Source organism: Halichoerus grypus, chromosome 6 (assembly GCF_964656455.1).
Source record: "Halichoerus grypus chromosome 6, mHalGry1.hap1.1, whole genome shotgun sequence".
Lineage (NCBI taxonomy): Eukaryota > Metazoa > Chordata > Mammalia > Carnivora > Phocidae > Halichoerus > Halichoerus grypus.
This window is the reverse complement of record NC_135717.1, coordinates 158,254,980-158,271,649: the sequence shown is the minus strand read 5'-3', so window position 1 is coordinate 158,271,649 and position 16,670 is coordinate 158,254,980. Positions and strand designations below refer to the sequence as shown.

The window sequence follows — 16,670 nt, the reverse complement described above, 5'->3', positions numbered from 1 at the left end:
TTATTCATGCTTTGAAAAAACATTTATTGAGAACTTATTCTGCACTAGGCTCTGGGCTGGATCTTTGGAGATAAAACAGTAAAAGGAAAAAGAAGTGTCCATGACCAATGACATCAAGCTTAATGAAGAAGAGAGACATTAAAAAATAATCACGCATATACACAGATGATTACAGATTATCATGAAATCTGTTGATGAAGCCTAAGACCAGGATGCTCTAACAGAGAGGTTTGGGTGTGAAAAGGAGTGAAAATAGGGAAGTGGCTGATGAAGGATGTAGTTTCAAGGGCAATTTCTAAAGATGGTCAAATCTAGGGTACATCTGAATTGAAGAGAAGACACCAGAGAGTGGGTGGTTGAAGGGGCAAGAAAGAGAGAGAACCTCCTGCTACAGGATACAAACCATGCCCACTGTGGGAATGCAGACAAATCTGGGTCCATCTAGTGAACCAATGGCATGCCCCTACCAGAATCTATTCCCCAGGAAGCCAAGGGGCCTGTTGGGAAAAAACCCATTCTAAAGTCAGGTGGAGCCAAAAACCATGACCTTCACCCTAAAGCAAAATTAAGTCTGAGAAATGTGTAATTCTCACTGTAGTACAGCGTTTGGCCAATCCATACTGGATTCAAAAGGCTTTCCTGCCACCATAAGGTGAGAGGGAAGGCGATAAATAAAAATGAAATCTAGAAGCATTGATGTATAAAGTAGAGGTAGACACTTCCAACAGAATACTTCCAACAAGCAGGAGAGAGGACTCATTTCAGCGCCACCCTCGTGCTCACACAACTCTGCCACGTATCACAGTGGAACTTTGACCCCAAGAGGACCAGGGCCTTTCTGGGGGCAATTGTGTAATAGTAGCAGCACGCTAGGTATCACCATAACCCTCAGAGAAGCAGAGGAATCGTGACCACTGGTCGGGTGCTGTTCTCACTCATGGACGCAAAAGGTAATGGAAGCAGCAGCCAGAACAAACCTGATCATGAACAAACATGAGGAGACCCTAAGGCACTTCTGAAATACTTGGACTTTGACAGAAAAGCTAAAGGACCTGAGGAATAAACCAGTGAAAGTTGAGTTGTTACTGTTAATGAGACTTCATTCATACTCACAAGCTAGTTGCAGACTAGGGAAATTCAACGTTCAATACGTGTACATGAATTATACAGGCATATATTCACTGTGTATATATTAATATATCAATTATGTATAATAATTGTGTATACATGTCTGCATATTGTATAATAAATGGGTTGAAAAGCCTCCCCAAAATTCAGACAACTACTATTCTAGATAGAGTTCCTCCTCTGGAATAGGAAATTCCACAGTTTACCATAATAATAATTTCCAGGAACCCACAATGTACAGAGTCAGGAATTTTTCCTAATATTCAATCCAAATGTATACTCTGTGATATAAGATCCATATCCTTTGGTCTTTAAGAAAAAAATAGGAGATTTTGGTAGTTTGACTCTTCCTTTGGGTTTCCTTCTGTGCTAACTTTTTCTAACATTTGTCTTTTTTAATCTTTAGTCATGTTCATCAAGCTTCCTCATACTTCCATACCATATGATAGCTCTGTAATATTTTCCAGGTATACTCATCTTCATTTTGGATTCTTATATTTTCCTTTATATGTTCATATAAACTTGGTACCTTTAGTTTAAGTGCCTGGCACATAATAGGCCCTCAAGAAATGTTGGCTCAATTAAATAATCTGTATTAATTATTTTTCTGCTTAGTTCTGCCCAATTCCCTGCCATTTGGCATGCTCTTTCTAGAAGTGGATATGATTCTCCTATTCTAGATAAGGATATGATTCTCCTATTAGCACATAATTTATCAATCTCTCACCCAAAGCCCAATTCCTCTAATTCTGTAGCATTTGGGTTATGAAGGCTTCAGCCCCTGGCTGAAGATCTATTATGTGGGTGCCCCTGATTAGCTAACAAGAAAGCCTTCCAGAATCCAGAATCCATGGCAGAGTCTGCTCAAACCAGGTTTGATGGATTTATGATTCCTGAAGGGGCTTAAAGAAAAGGAAACTCTTTAATTTTTGAAATGGTAATGTAAGCACATGGTAGGCAAATCAAACAGTACACTGAAAAATAAGTCTTCCTTCCAGCTCTGTTACCCATTTCCCTTACCAAAATACAACTACAATGGCCAATTCCTTGTGTATCCTTCCGATACTATACCCATTCTTAGCATAAAGGGCCCTTAAACACTGTACATTAAACCAGGGTTTGGCAACCTATTGCCTTCAGGCCAAAGCTGGCTACCCACCTGTTTTTGTGTAGCCTGAAAGCTCACAATGGTTTTACACTTCAGAATGGTAGAAAAAATCAAAAGAAGTATACTTCACTACACGTGAAAATTACATGAAATTCAAAAGTAAGTGTTCGTAAAATGTAATTGGCACACAGCCACACCCATTTGTTTATGGAATATCTATGGCTTTTCTCCTCCAACAATGGCAGAGGTGGGTAGTTGGAATACACAATATATGGCCCACAAAGCCAAAAACATTTACTATCTAGCCCTTTGCAGAAAAAGTTTGTTACCCTGCCTTCAACGAATAACAGAAGAAAAATGTTTAACTAAGTAATATTATAGGCAAACTATGAATAAATGTAATGATTGCCTTGGGAGTGTAAACCCACTAATACACATCTCATAATAGTAAGATCTTTACCTCTTAGCAGCTCCTTAATGGGATTGGTGAGTTTAGCCTTATTTGGCTTGTCATTTAATGAGCACCTACGATGTCCCAAGTATTTGACAACTGTTTCCATATATATTATTTCTTCAATTAGGGTTACTTCTATGTCCTCCTTTCTCCAATATTCTTCACCCCCTTGTTGGGGGAAGAACTGCAAGGGAAGACTAACTCCCAGGAGACCCCACACCTTAGTTCTGGAGGCTTTTTTTCCCCCCTCAAATCCTCCCTTCCATATAAGGAGTCATTTTATAGGTTGAGAATAAGCAATGGGTATTCTCTATACCAGTGGCCTTTGAATAGTTTTGTTCATTTACTCCCTACAAAAAGTTTGAAAAACAATGTACTCCATCAACACATTTTTGGGTTTATATCTGTAGTTTTTCACTTTAAAAAGTTGCAAAAAAATTAACTTCTGACATATAAAAATTGACATTTTTACATGCTGTTACATTACTCTTAAATCTATTCAATTACTCTTCAACGTACTCTTAAATACCACAGCAACTTAATAGCCTCCCTCATTCTTCAAAGAAATACCAAAAAAATGTTCTTTAACATCTGGAAAAAAATTTTATCATTCCTATTCTTCTGTGAGTTCACATTTCATTCCACTTCAATGCAGAAGTTTACTCTGATATAGCATATTTTATTACTTGAATGTCTATTATTGATCATCATATCATACTTTTCTACAACAAAAACATGCACATAAATTTGGATTTTAAAAAACATCTAGTGAGCTTAAGATTTTTAATATTTAAATAAAAAATATTCTGGATTGAGTGTATTACTACTTATTATCAGTGTCCATTTCATCAAAACTATACATTGCCCCTTAGGCGTTCTCTATGAATAGCATGGATCATTCTCCTTGGTGTCAAAGAGCACAGCTAGAGAAAGTGGTCCGTTGTGGATGAGAGAGCATGCAGATGAGAAAGGAAGTCACCACTGTCAGGCATGGGACACAGCCAGAGATGACTGAGCACATGCACCAGAAGAAGAACACCTCCTTAGAAATACAGTTAAAAGGTTTTATTTAAATACTGAATGTTGAGAAACTGTAGACAGAGAGCCTAAAAATTCTCCAGAGTTAGTAACGAAAGCCCAGATCACAGAAAGCCATCATTTCTATTCAGATGAATTCATGTGTGTGTTAATACACAAAGTTTAGAATCAGAGCAAAGAAAGAAAAATATCTGAATTTGCACACAGACTTCCCCACCTTCATGCCTTGTTTTCCTGAAAAGTTGTTAAAATTTAAATGAAACTAGCTTTAAAATAAAAGACCCACTGCAGAAAATTCAGACAATACAAAAAAAGCATTAAAGAATACCAAATTGCATTCTATAATTTTTTTTTAAATTTATACTTCCACCAGCATGGAATAAGGGTGCCTTTCTCACGACACCTTCATCAGCATTACTTTCAACAATCTTCTCTAATTTCATAAGTGACAAATCCTATCTTACTGTATTAAATTGCATTTCTTTGATTATACTAGTAGAGTTGAAATTTTTTTTACATCTTTATTGTCTATACGTGCTAATTTCTTTCCATTTTCTGTTTATGTCCTCTGCCATTTTTCTATGGAAGTGTTCATTCTTTTATTGAATTAGAAGAGTTCTTTGCATATTGAATGTAGTAGTGTTCTGGAATATTTACTACAAACATTTTTATTTTCTTTTAATTATCTTTACCTGAAAAGTTTTTCCATTGTATGTAGTTAAATATATTAGACTTTTTAAAGCCTATTTTTATTGTTTTTTATTTTTAGTGTATGGTAAAGGGGAGTTTTCTCAGAATTGCTTGTTGAATACTTTTTCCCATTGATTTATGCTCCTTCTTTTAATGACACTGAATTTAGTTTCCCATTGATCTATCTTGTACCAATATTATCCTTCCCTATTATTGTTCATTCTTTTTCAGTATTTCCTAACATATTCTCATCTTTTTATTCTCTGTAATAAATCATCACATCTTGTGTCACATTCTTTTTTTAAAAAAAAGTTTCTTAAAAAAAATTTCTTTAGGAGTTTGAGATGTACCAAACCTATATACTTAGCTAGGAAGATTTACATCTTTATAATATGCAATTTTGCCTTTCGTGGGCAAGTTATGTCTCCTTGCACACTCAAATGTGCTCTTAGAGCTCTCAGCTCTATAGATTTTTTTTTTCCATATATGCCACAACTTCTCCGTGACGCTCCTCCGTCATTTATCTTTCTCCTCCTCATGTGGGAATTAATGATTTCACTACATCTGTCATCTTCCCCACTATAGCACCAGATTGTAAATTCGAAGAAGACAGGAATCATAATTATTTATGATTAAATATCATATATTTCTTTTGAATCCCCCTATCACACCTGGCAGTGCCACACATACACAGAAACAACAGCTGTGGTGTGGTAGAAATGTCATGGGGGACGGGACATGAGAAGATTAAGTTAGAGAACTGTGCTGACCTTTCATAGCTTCATGTATAACCGAGGACTAGTCACTTAACACTCTGGTCCCCGTACTACGTAAGTCTTTACACATATGAATAGGTGACATGGACAAAAATGCTCACTGCATCGTTTCCAATAGTAAAAAATTGGAAACAGTATAAATGCCCATCAACAAGACAATGGATACAATAAAGAAATAGTATATGCATAATGCTATAAGTATATTCATAAGTGTTATGCAGCACTTAAAGTGAATGAACTAGGACTATATATATGTATTCATATGGATAAAATTAAAAACATCACATTGAGCAAAAGAATCAGGTTGCAGAAAAATACAAGCAGTTTGATAAAATGTATGTAAGTTCAAAAATATACAAACAATGCTACATATTACCATTGATAATGTAATGCAGGAGTCAGTAAACGCTGATTCATGAGCCAAACCCAGCCTGCCAAAGACCAAATTTGCCTTTCTGCTTACATATCTATGGCTGTCTTCACACAACAATAGCAGAGTTCAGCAGTTTCAACACAGTCCACATGGTCTGCAAAGCCTAAAATATTCACTATCTGGTCTTTATAGAAAACACTTATGATCCCTGCTCTAACCTATAGAGACATGTATGGAAGTGTTGAACCCACAGTCAGAATAGTGCGGCAGAAGGACCGGGTGTGTACATAGGGAATTTCCATAGCATCTGTAATGCTCTCATTCTTAAGCTGGAGGGTAAATACAAGGAGGTTGATGATATTATTCAATTTCTTTGCATGTGGGAAGTATTTCATGATGATAAAGTTTGAAAGAAATTATATATGTAAAAATCTTCCTCATCTATAAAGTTATGCAAGTTCATATAGGATTTTGCTCTTCTTACACATTCTTAAGGCTCTGAGGAGAAAGTATTCTTTTCTTAAAAAAAAAAAAGATTTTATTTATTTGACAGAGAGACAGAGAGGGCACGAGCAGGGTTGGCGGGTAGAGGGAGAAGCAAGCTCCACACTGAGCAGGGAGACCGACTCGGGGCTGGATCCCGGGACTCTGGAACCATGACCTGAGCTGAAGGCAGATGCTTAACTGACTGAGGCACCCAAGCGCCCCGAAAGTATTCCTTCCCATAAAATATTTGGGGATTCTAACTGTGGCCAATGAGGCACTACTAGAAATATTGAATGGCACAATAAGATCTATGTTCAAGAGTACTCTAGTGAGAAGGTGGGATGGGGAGAGTAAACACTGAAAGGTGGAAATTCGTGGCTGAAGTGAGGGGATTTCGTGCTTCGCTTGGTGGTGTCTGGAGAGATGGAAAAGAGGAGACTTGAATACAGCAAACATAAAGGGGGGTGGTGGAGAAAGAAGCCTGATGATTCAAAGTTTAAGCCCTGGGTATTGGTGGAAGCAGGAACAAAATGTTTATTTTACTTTATGTTTATTTGTATGATGCTGTAAGCTAAGTCTTAACTTAAGGACCCAGGAATAGTTTCAGAAATGGTACACACTGTTTGTTTTTAATGTGATAAGACACATAGTGACTGGTAACTTAGACTCCCACTTTCTGGTTATCAATTTTTACTTGTTTAGATACTATGTGTCACCGGAAGTGTACGGAGTTCCTCTGATGTAGCATAAACCGTTTGCAAATAGAGACCTTGGAAAGACCCTATTCCAATTAAACAGCTTTGACTCTGATTTAGAAAAATCTCAGTTCTCAGAAGATGAAGATAAAACCAGTTACATTTGCTGGTTCTCTATAAACTCTTCACACCCAAGGACACCATCCTTGGTGTCAGTTTTCTCAGATGAACCCAGTTGTTGATGGCAAAGTTAAATATGTAAATCATTCTTAAAGAGCAGGGAAAATGTAGACTTTTTCTAGCTGTCATTATTTCATGCCCAGGGGAAGCTCTGGATTCAGCCCAAAGTCTGGAAGAATGTTCTTAAGAAAAAGAGAAAGGAACTCTTAAAAAAAAAAAAAAAAAAGATTTGGTCTCCCCAGAAGCACTCAAACTGAAGTAATTCTTTTCAGGGCAAAAATACAAATTTAAGGTACATAGATCCTTCCCAAAGTCCAGAGAGATGTATAAGACAATGTTTGGCCAGTACCAACCACAGGTCAGGCAGGATGACCACGAGGCAGTATGGTCATTGTGACCACATTACTCTGAGAGTCGTGCCCTATAGGAACCAGACAGTATTTATTACTATCACAGTAACTAGTACATATTTTGGGAGATATAGATTAAAATAATACCTACCATTTTATGAGTACTTAACTATGTGACAGCATCCATGTTATGTTATCTCATTTAATCTGTAATAAGCCAAGTAGGTGTTAACATACACACTTTATAGATGAGAAAACTGAGGTTCAAAGAGACTCAGCAAACTTCTTAAGGTCACACTTCTCAAGGACACATTGACCTTCTCACCTAGTGAGAAGCAGAACAGGGATGTAAACCCACATCTAACTCTAAATTCATGCTCGCTCGTGCAGCTCTCCCACCGAGACTGTCACTAACCACTTACCAATCCCTAGTGAGGGTGAATTGGCAGTTCTGCAAGGTCACGTTTGCCTAAGGCAGTCGATGTGTTCATATGCACTAATTAATTAAGCCTGTACAGAGTTTGCCTGTTACATTATTTTGTTTCTTCTTTCGTGTTTCTCAAGTCTCCATTTAAAAGTATATCACCTTCAAGCATTGTGAACCAAAAATACTTAAGCCAACAGACCTCTACAGCTCTTTGAGTTTCTGTGCATGGGAGATTACACAATGAGGCCTAAAGAATGGCTAAGTTTTATTTCCAACTGGATATAAAAGTTGAGGCCCCTAGGGCCACGAACCTGACAGTGAGTACTCCTTCTATTCTATACCTGGTCTATTGCTTGTCTTGCTCAAGCCAGGCTTCTCAACCACCTTGACTAGTGCTAACCTCTAGGAGGTTTTCATACTCTGGGTACCTCTTCTTGTCACAGTCTTAATTCTATCTTTATGTTTGTGGTGATTGGTTGTCTATCTCCCCCACTGGACCATCAGTTCTAGGAGAGCTCACCCTGGATCTCTAGTGCCTAGCAGCCGCCAGGCACATATTAGATACACAATAAATACTTGCTGATTGAATGAATTAGAGGATGGATGACTAAACTAACTAAACACACAAATGAATAAATGAATAGTATACCTTCACAGAGAACCACCTTTAGAATCAGTCTTGTTTGGGCCACAGGATCATTAGTGAATAGAAATGTACAAGAACACACATAAACACTGAAGAAGGATATTTTAAATCACATACAAAACCTGATAACTAAGGCTGTTTTCCCACAATGGAGCCCTAATTACTGAACTGTATCCATTCTTGTTGGAAATCTCTTAACCATTTTATACATGAATTGACCACCTCAGGAAATAGTTTTAATAACCCTCCCAAATCTCCTTTTGTTAATTTCTCTCCCCTTAGAATTACCAGAAATAGTTTTTTGTCTTCTTAATGTTTACTCTTCACAGTCAGGAAATCTGTCTCTTTTTCCCCACAATCTGCTATAGTCAGAATGGGCAAAAAGTTGTTTATGCTTTCTCTATTACCGACCTATCGTCTTTTTTCCCAAAAAATTCATTGGTTCTCCTGAAATCTTATGATTACCATTTATGTAAATTATTTGTTATTTGCAAAAGTAGGCACCATACATTATTCCACTCTACACACCCTTTTGCAATGTGAGTTTGCCACTACCCATCAATAGATGAAGTCTATTCCCCAGCCCTTGAACTTGAGCTGGTCTGGTAACTTCCTTGACAAGTAGAATGGTAGATGCTATGAGACATGTGAGTCAGGCCTTAAGAAGACTTGGACCTTCTTTTCCTCATCTAGGAATGTTGCCCTGAGACTGACACACTCTGTGTAGATGCCCCCAAATACAAAACCTCTTGGACAGAGAAGTCCAACTATCCCAAATATCCCAGCTGACGGCCACATCAAGACTTCATACCTATTAGTAAGGCTATCTTGGACCTTCCATTCCAGTTGATCTTCTCTATCTGAATAAGCCACATGAATGAGTCCATGCAAAAGTAGTAGAGGGACTACTCAGCTGATTCATAGAAATATGAGAACTATGAGTAATTATGAGAACTAATTATGAGTAGTTAATCATTACTCTTTTAAGTCACTATGTTTGGGGTAGTTATTACAAAGAAAAAAATAATAGATATAGAAAGCAGTACCTGGAAGAGGGAGAAATTTTTTTTAAAAAAAGGCTAAAACATATGGCCAAATGGTTTTGGGATTGGGAATTGGGCAGGACCTGGAAGGGCAGTAAGGAGACTGCTCTGGAAATTGGAAGAATGGTGAAGAAATTACTATAGGAAGCTGGGATGGTCATATTTTGTAATCATGAAACAACTGGCAACATTGTCACCTGTCACCTCTCAGAAGATGGAGAGTTTCCTAGTGAACTTGTGGACCTGATTAAGGAGATTTCCAAGAAGCATAATGAGTGTGTCACTTGGTGTATTTAGCTGCACATGATAAGCTCCATAAAGAAAGAAATGAATTAAGGAAGGCACTGTTCATTTTGTAAGCAGAATTTAAAGTAAATATGAAGGGTTCAAGACATGCTAATTGAAAAGTAAGATTGTTTGGAGCATTTTTGGTCTCTCCATCTGGCAGAAGATTCTCAAGTATGAAATGGCCTCAGGGTAGATATCACATCATGAGTGTGGCTATAAGATCCTTTGCTAAGAGCTCAAGAAACTTAAGGAGGTGCCTAGTAGACATTCGCATGTAGGTAAAATGTCTTCTCAGAACGTCAGGGGCGTTATCCCATAGCATTATTCCACAATAACTTGACATGTCCAAAGTAGAAAGAAGTCTGTCTCAAAAAATTATGGATGTAGGTTTTCAGGCACAGAGTGAGTCCTAAAAAGTCTCATGATAAATCCAGAAAGTGTTATGCAAATTGCTCTAGTAAGACCAATGCCATCTTGAGCCAAAAGCTGACTTTGCAATTTTTCCCATTATGCAGTGAAATCTATTTCCCCACCCCTTCAATGAGTTGTTATTAATATGACTTGCTTTGACCGACAGACTTGTTCTACTTCTGAGGCTAAGCCTCAAGAGACCTGTAGCTTCTGTTTTCACCCTCTTGGAATAATGTCCTGAGACCATCATGCCATAAAGAGACCAGGAATGAAATACTCCAGGCAAAAGAGACTTAGCCATTCCAAGCATCCCAATCAATGGCAACATCAAGGACCCTGTCTTGGGAGTAAGACCTAGCTGATCCTCCAGTTGAAATCAGCTACATGATTAAGCCCAGGAAAAAGCAGAAGAACCACCTAGCCAGCCCACAGAATTATAAGAAATGATAAATCAGAGTGGCTCAGTCAGTTAAGCATCTGCCTTTGGCTCAGGTCATGATCCCAGGGTCCTGGGATCTAGTCTCACATTGGGCTCCTTGCTCAGCAGAGAGCCTGTTTCCTCCTCTCCCTCTGCCTGTCACCCCCCTGCTTGTGCTCACTCTCTCTCTCTGACAAATAAATAAATAAAATCTTTTAAAAAAAGAAATGATAAGTCATTATCTTTTTAAGCCATTAAGTTTTGGGGGTAGCTTGTTACATAGTATTAGAGAGTTTGTTATCATCCCCCAAATGAACAATATGGCATGTTGGCTATTGTCTCACTAACATCTAAAGAAAGTATTTTCTTTAAAGTAATAGGTTTACTCTTTAAAAATGGCATCTCAATGTCAATTTCCAATGTCACTGCCAAGTGAATTCATTTACTCCCTTATTTATTCAGTCAATATACATTTATTGACTCTGTGTCAGGCGCCAGACATACAAAGACCAAAAAAATCATGATCCTTCAAGAAGCTCAGTAGAAATGTCCAGCAAGGAAAACCCAATTCAAATAGTCTAGGGGTTATTATGACAGAGGTAAGCACAAGTCCCTTCAGGACCATAAGCAAGGACATTCATTCAACGTTCATTAATTCCCCACTATGTATCAGGCTTTGATCTAGATCTTGGAAATAGAATGATAGATGGGACAGGAAAAAAAATCACCTCTGTCTTCAGAGGCTTACATTCTAGGGCAAGAGATGGATAATTTGCAAATAAACAAAAAGTAAGAATTCCACTGGTGATAATAAGAAAATAAAGGGGACAAGGGATAGAGTGATGCCACTGGACACTATTTTGGACAGAGTGAACCAGGAAGAGCTCTCTGAAGAGACATTTGAGCTGAGAAGTGGAGGATAAGGAGTAAGCTATGCAAGAGGGAAATAAGACCAAAGGCAGAGTGGTCAGCAAGTGCTAAGCGCCTGGGCGTGGAATACGGGAGGAACAGCAAAAGCCCAACGAGGCTGGCGATGGGTGAGCAAAGGGACAGTATAGGAGATGGGGTCTGAGAGAAGACAACTTTCATATGGCCTTGTTGACTGTGGTAAAGAGCTTTGCTTCTATTCTAAGTGGGAATCATTGGTGGGTGTCAAGCATACGTGTGACTAGGAAATCTTTCTGAGGATGGAGGGCTGCCTCTTGAATTTATTTATTTTTTATTTTTTTTATTTTTTATTTTTTTAAAGATTTTATTTATTTATTTGAGACAGAGAGAATGAGAGAGAGCACATGAGAGGGGAGAGGGTCAGAGGGAGAAGCAGGCTCCTTGCTGAGCAGGGAGCCCGATGCGGGACTCGATCCAGGGACTCCAGGATCATGACCTGAGCCGAAGGCAGTCGCTTAACCAACTGAGCCACCCAGGCGCCCTGCCTCTTGAATTTAAACTTGAATCGACATTAGACTAGGTGGAGGGCATGCAGTGGGGATGGCTATAGGAAGGCAAATCGCATGCTGTGTTCTGAGCAGTCATACGTTTTTTATGCCGTAGCCAGTGGATTCAGTGGGAACCAGTGGGGGAAGGATGACCTATTCAAAAAATAGTGTCCAGAAAATTGACTATTCCTTTGAGGAGAAAAAAATTAAAGATGTTTATCTTGCATCACTCTTGAAAATAAGTCTCAGGCAGATTAAAGATTTTAAAAATTATAAAATTATTGGGAGAAAATATAGGAAAACACATTCATGACCTTTGTGAATGAAGGGGTTAAGAAGAATTTCTTAAACAAGAAATAAATAGGAAAAGAATAAATTTGACTATATTAAAATCAAGAAGAAATCAAGACACCAGAAACAGAGCTAAATATATGAAACAAACTGGGAGAAAATGTTTACAACATAAATAGTAGCCAAAAATTTGTACAAACACCACATAAATAACTCCTATAAATAAAAACAGAAAGGATAAACAATCCAGGAAAGAAATTGGCAAAGGATATAAAGAGAAAAATTCACTGAAAGGAAAATAAAAGTGGCCAATAAACATACAAAACATCTGAAGCTAATTAATAATCAGAAAATGCAAATTAATATAACTAGATACCATTTCCACCTATCAGATTGTCAAAAGTTTTTTGCATGATATTATGTATTCTCAGAGACTGCTAATGGGGGCATAGTTTTTCATCTTTCTGGAATGCCCCTGAGCAGTGTGTATTAAAATAAAATGCAATTCTAACTCTTAAATATCATCCCTGGATAAACCTTGGCACATGTGCACAGGATGTTCACTGCAGCATTGATTCTGTTTAGAGCAGGAAGTAAAATCTCAAAGTTTTATTAGGATTTTATCTTGAAAAATACAAATTAATCAATATTTTTATTATATTCACACATATTAATTTTAATCACCAGAACTCTGTTGTAATACTTAGACCTAACAAAGAAAAAAGGTATTACTTTTTCCGTGCAGTATTTCACTTCACAATCAAGTTGTGTTAGATTAGCATTGTACTGACACAAACTTACAGAAAGGAGAGAGAGGAAGAATAGCAGACACTGCTTTATTATCAAAATTGGAAAGCGCCAAACTGAGGGAAAACATAACTCCCTGTGGAGGGCACAGGGGCTAGGGAATTACAGAGTGGGGTGAGAGAAGAGCAAGGTGGGTGGATATTTTTATATAAGGACAACTTCTGCTTCCCCATGCAGCTAGGTAACTAAGGACATGTGTATAGTGATACCTTGTAGACACAACTCCACTGGCAGTAAATACTACCGCAGTAAGAAATACCTGGGAAGGGGCACCTGGGTGGCTCAGTCGGTTAAGCATCTGCCTTCAGCTCGGGTCCTGATCCCAGGGTCCTGGGATCCAGCCCCGCATCAGGCTCCCTGCTCAGCAGGGAGCCTGCTTCTTCCTCTCCCTCTGCTCCCCCTGCTTGTGTTCTCTATCAAATAAATAAATAAAATCTTAAAAAAAAAAATACCTGGGAAGAAGATAATTGTTCCTATTTCTCTTAGCCCCTTCACGATCTCTGTTGCTAGGATGAAAGAAGAAAATGAGACTTTTAGCAAAACGAAAGGGGAAATTCTCCCTATTAAGAAAAGAACACATACCTTCATGCTTTCCTTCATCCACCCACCTAAGGACAATGCGAGCCTTTTCAAATCTGTCACATGGTGATGTGTATTCTCCTGGCTTTCATAACCTGTAGACTCTGTGAACCACAACAGTGCTGAGCTCTTCTTGGACATCCCTAATCATAGCACCATGGTGGGTTCATGGAGTCTTTCATTAAAATGCTCATAAGTGAAGTCTCCAACCAGCGCTCCCAGACTAATCTCTGGGTTAAAGCAAATAGCGTTGAAAGTTTCCACTTCCCCCTGCTCATGGCGCAGTCACTAGAAAACACCCTACAAGGCTTTAGGACTCTTCACAACTGTGCTAGGGCTTAACACATCATCCCTGGCAACTGAAATGTTTGCAGGCTGCTCTTCCTGCTCTCCCATTAGTCCAGATTTCAAGTTTTCCCAGCTTCCAACAATGTCGGGGTAGCAAGGAAAGGACTTTGGAGTCAGAAAGACCTGCCCTCATGTTCAGTACCTGCTACTTCCTGACTGTGTGATCGTGGACAGATTATTTGTCCTCTTTGAGGGGGCGCCTGGCTGGCTCAGTAGGTAGAACATGCAACTTTTGATCTCAGGTTTGTGAGTCCTAGCCCCATATTGGGAGTAGAGTTTACTAAAAAAATAAAAATTGGTTGTCCTCTTTGAGCCTCTGTTTCCTCATCTATAAAATGAATATAAGAAAAACTCCCAAGCAGGCTTACTGTGAGAAGGAAACAGGCAGTTTATGTAAAGCCTGTGACTTGTTAGTAGGCGCTCAAAGTCAGCAAAATCCAGGACACACTCACGGACACACACATTTCTTTCCTTACAAAGTACTCAGGGCCTCACAACTATTGGGTGTTCCATCACAATCTGGCCAGATTTGGGAAGTGTGGAAGGCGTGGGAAGACCTGAGTATATTCCTTTCCTTCTTGGACTCTGGAGAGAGGGCAGAGGAGCCTGGAGAAAAACACAGCTGCAGACACCGAGGAAGGGTCTCAGGACAAGAGTGTGTCGTCCCTGGCTGGTACTTATCAGCTACCTCCAGTTGCATCAGCCACATTGCAACATCCTCAGCAAAACAGAAAAGTCCACGGTGCAAATGGCACAGGTCCATCATTTGGAGGAGGGGTGACTCAAAGATGAAAGTGCTTATCATTTCATAAAATCACAGCTAGAAACCCAGTGATGGCTCCCTCAACATCTTTCTCTACTTCTCTTGTCGATACTCTGAGGTCCCTTTATCTAAGGCAGTCCCAGTGGCAACATCAGATTTCTTTAAAACTCAGGTGAGTTTCCCAGAGAAAGAATCCAAAGTGAGTCATGTGTATCCCCCCACCTTCTAAATAAAAATTCAGTTAAGAGAAATGATCCAGGCTCACCTTATAGTTAGTTGCCTATTTCACTATGGCAGTAAGCAGACAAGGTGATGCCTTATCTGTGATTCAGACTGTGGACAACTTTAATATCAAAGTTCTTCCTAACATTTTCCATCTTTTTTTAGTATTTCCATCCGATATTAATATGATAAGTGGAAAGCAAGTTTACAACTGAAATCAAAAGAGAAAGCTTTTTAAACCTACTCTTCTCCTAGGAAAAACTTTTATTTCAGTTACGCATGGCTTAAACATTGTCCTGTCCCTAGGTCCCAAGTCATTTGAGATTAGCAATATTCCCAAACTCACAGCAAGATTTGATAAATCACCAAAATAGAGCATACTATTCAGGCCAAACTGTCTATGGAATCAGAACAGAGACATTTCTAAAATTCACTGTCTCTGGTGGTTCTCTTGGGTGACCACAATGTTTAAAAGATATTCCTAAATAATTTGTCAATAAGGTAAGCAACTGTTAGACCCATGAACTCCTGCTTCCTCTTGTTTGTTTTTAGAGTTTTTCCTTTTCTTTCCCTTCTTGTTTTTAGGATTTTACATCAGACTCTACTAACTTACAATTCATTCACTGACCAAACTTCCTGATGTTAAAGAGAAATTTTAAATGACAACTTCCCCTCCGTTGCCTTCAGATAGACACCCGGTCCCAGAGGAATTAGGTACTCACTTGGATTATCTCAGGTTGGAGATGAACTTTCAAGGCCCTGGGAGGATTCTGAGTCCAGTCTTCTTCTCCAAATCGCGGCAATTTTGCTACAAATGCTCAGAACCTGGGTTTGCATTGGGGTGAGTCCCGGAGACAGTGGGGTGAGGAGGAGGAGGAGGAGGAGGAAGAGGAGGGAGTTCTAGTAAAAGCCGTGGATGATCACAGTCGGCCTTCCGGCTCAGCAGCAACATCTCTTCCTTGGCTCCGTGCCTCATGAACACAGATTAGTCATTAACAATCCTTTCCCTGATAAATGATATAAACATAGAAAGGAACCTTGGGAGGGCCTCAATATTCCCAGGACAAACTCCCAGAGCCCCAGAGTAGGGAATGGGACCTGGCTGAGGAGCCCTGAAGCTAGCCTTTTAAAACACTTCTCCTCAGGCTCTTTGGTAGGGTTCTGAGTCCCCAGGTTTCCGCAGGCTTGGTCTGAAAATGAACTGTCCTCCCCCTTCCCCCCAATTTCTTTCAATAGCTCCACCACCTCCCAGGGACTGAAGTTAGCAACTGAGCTTTCTTGACCCTTCCCTCTCCTGGGCCTCCTATAGCAAGTAATAACAGATCCATGTGGATTCTATCTTTGGAATGTCTCTTATTTCCAACCCACCCTGTTCCTCTGCTGATTTGGGCTTACCACAGCCTCCTTTCTGAAGAACAGCATTGGCTTCATATCTCTTTTCTCTTTCCTTTTTTCTTTTTTTTTCTCTTTTCCAAGTTGCACAGCGGTATAAAGCGTGGGGGCTCTGGTCAGATGCCTACTTCTTTGTCACAACCCTGAGCAAGACACATAGCCTCTCTGAGTCTTAGTTGCCTCCCCCGTAAGGTGGAGATATAGTATCTCATGGGCTGTGGTGAGAATTACATGTTAAAAATGTGTAAAATGTTTGAAAAGTGCCTGAGCTACAGCAAGCACCCAATACATTTCAGCCATCATTATTTCTTTGCTTTATCA

The 16,670-nt window shown here is 39.1% G+C and overlaps 1 protein-coding gene across 5 annotated transcripts in view; it reads right to left on the bottom strand.

Annotated features, from left to right (window-relative positions):
* NR1H4 (nuclear receptor subfamily 1 group H member 4) overlaps positions 1 to 15,910 on the bottom strand; it is a 67,408-nt gene extending 51,498 nt beyond the window's left edge. The window contains exons 1-2 of one of the 5 annotated variants that reach the window (XM_078076464.1): positions 15,001 to 15,156; positions 13,498 to 13,551 (exon numbers count right to left, since the gene is read on the bottom strand). The gene's annotated coding sequence lies outside the window, so the exon portion shown is untranslated. Of the gene's footprint in view, positions 1 to 2,696; positions 3,054 to 13,497; positions 14,105 to 15,000; positions 15,157 to 15,679 lie in introns of those variants that run through there. The other 4 variants (XM_036086012.2, XM_078076467.1, XM_078076465.1 and 1 more) reach the window with 4 other exon arrangements.
* Positions 15,911 to 16,670: the final 760 nt, after the last annotated feature.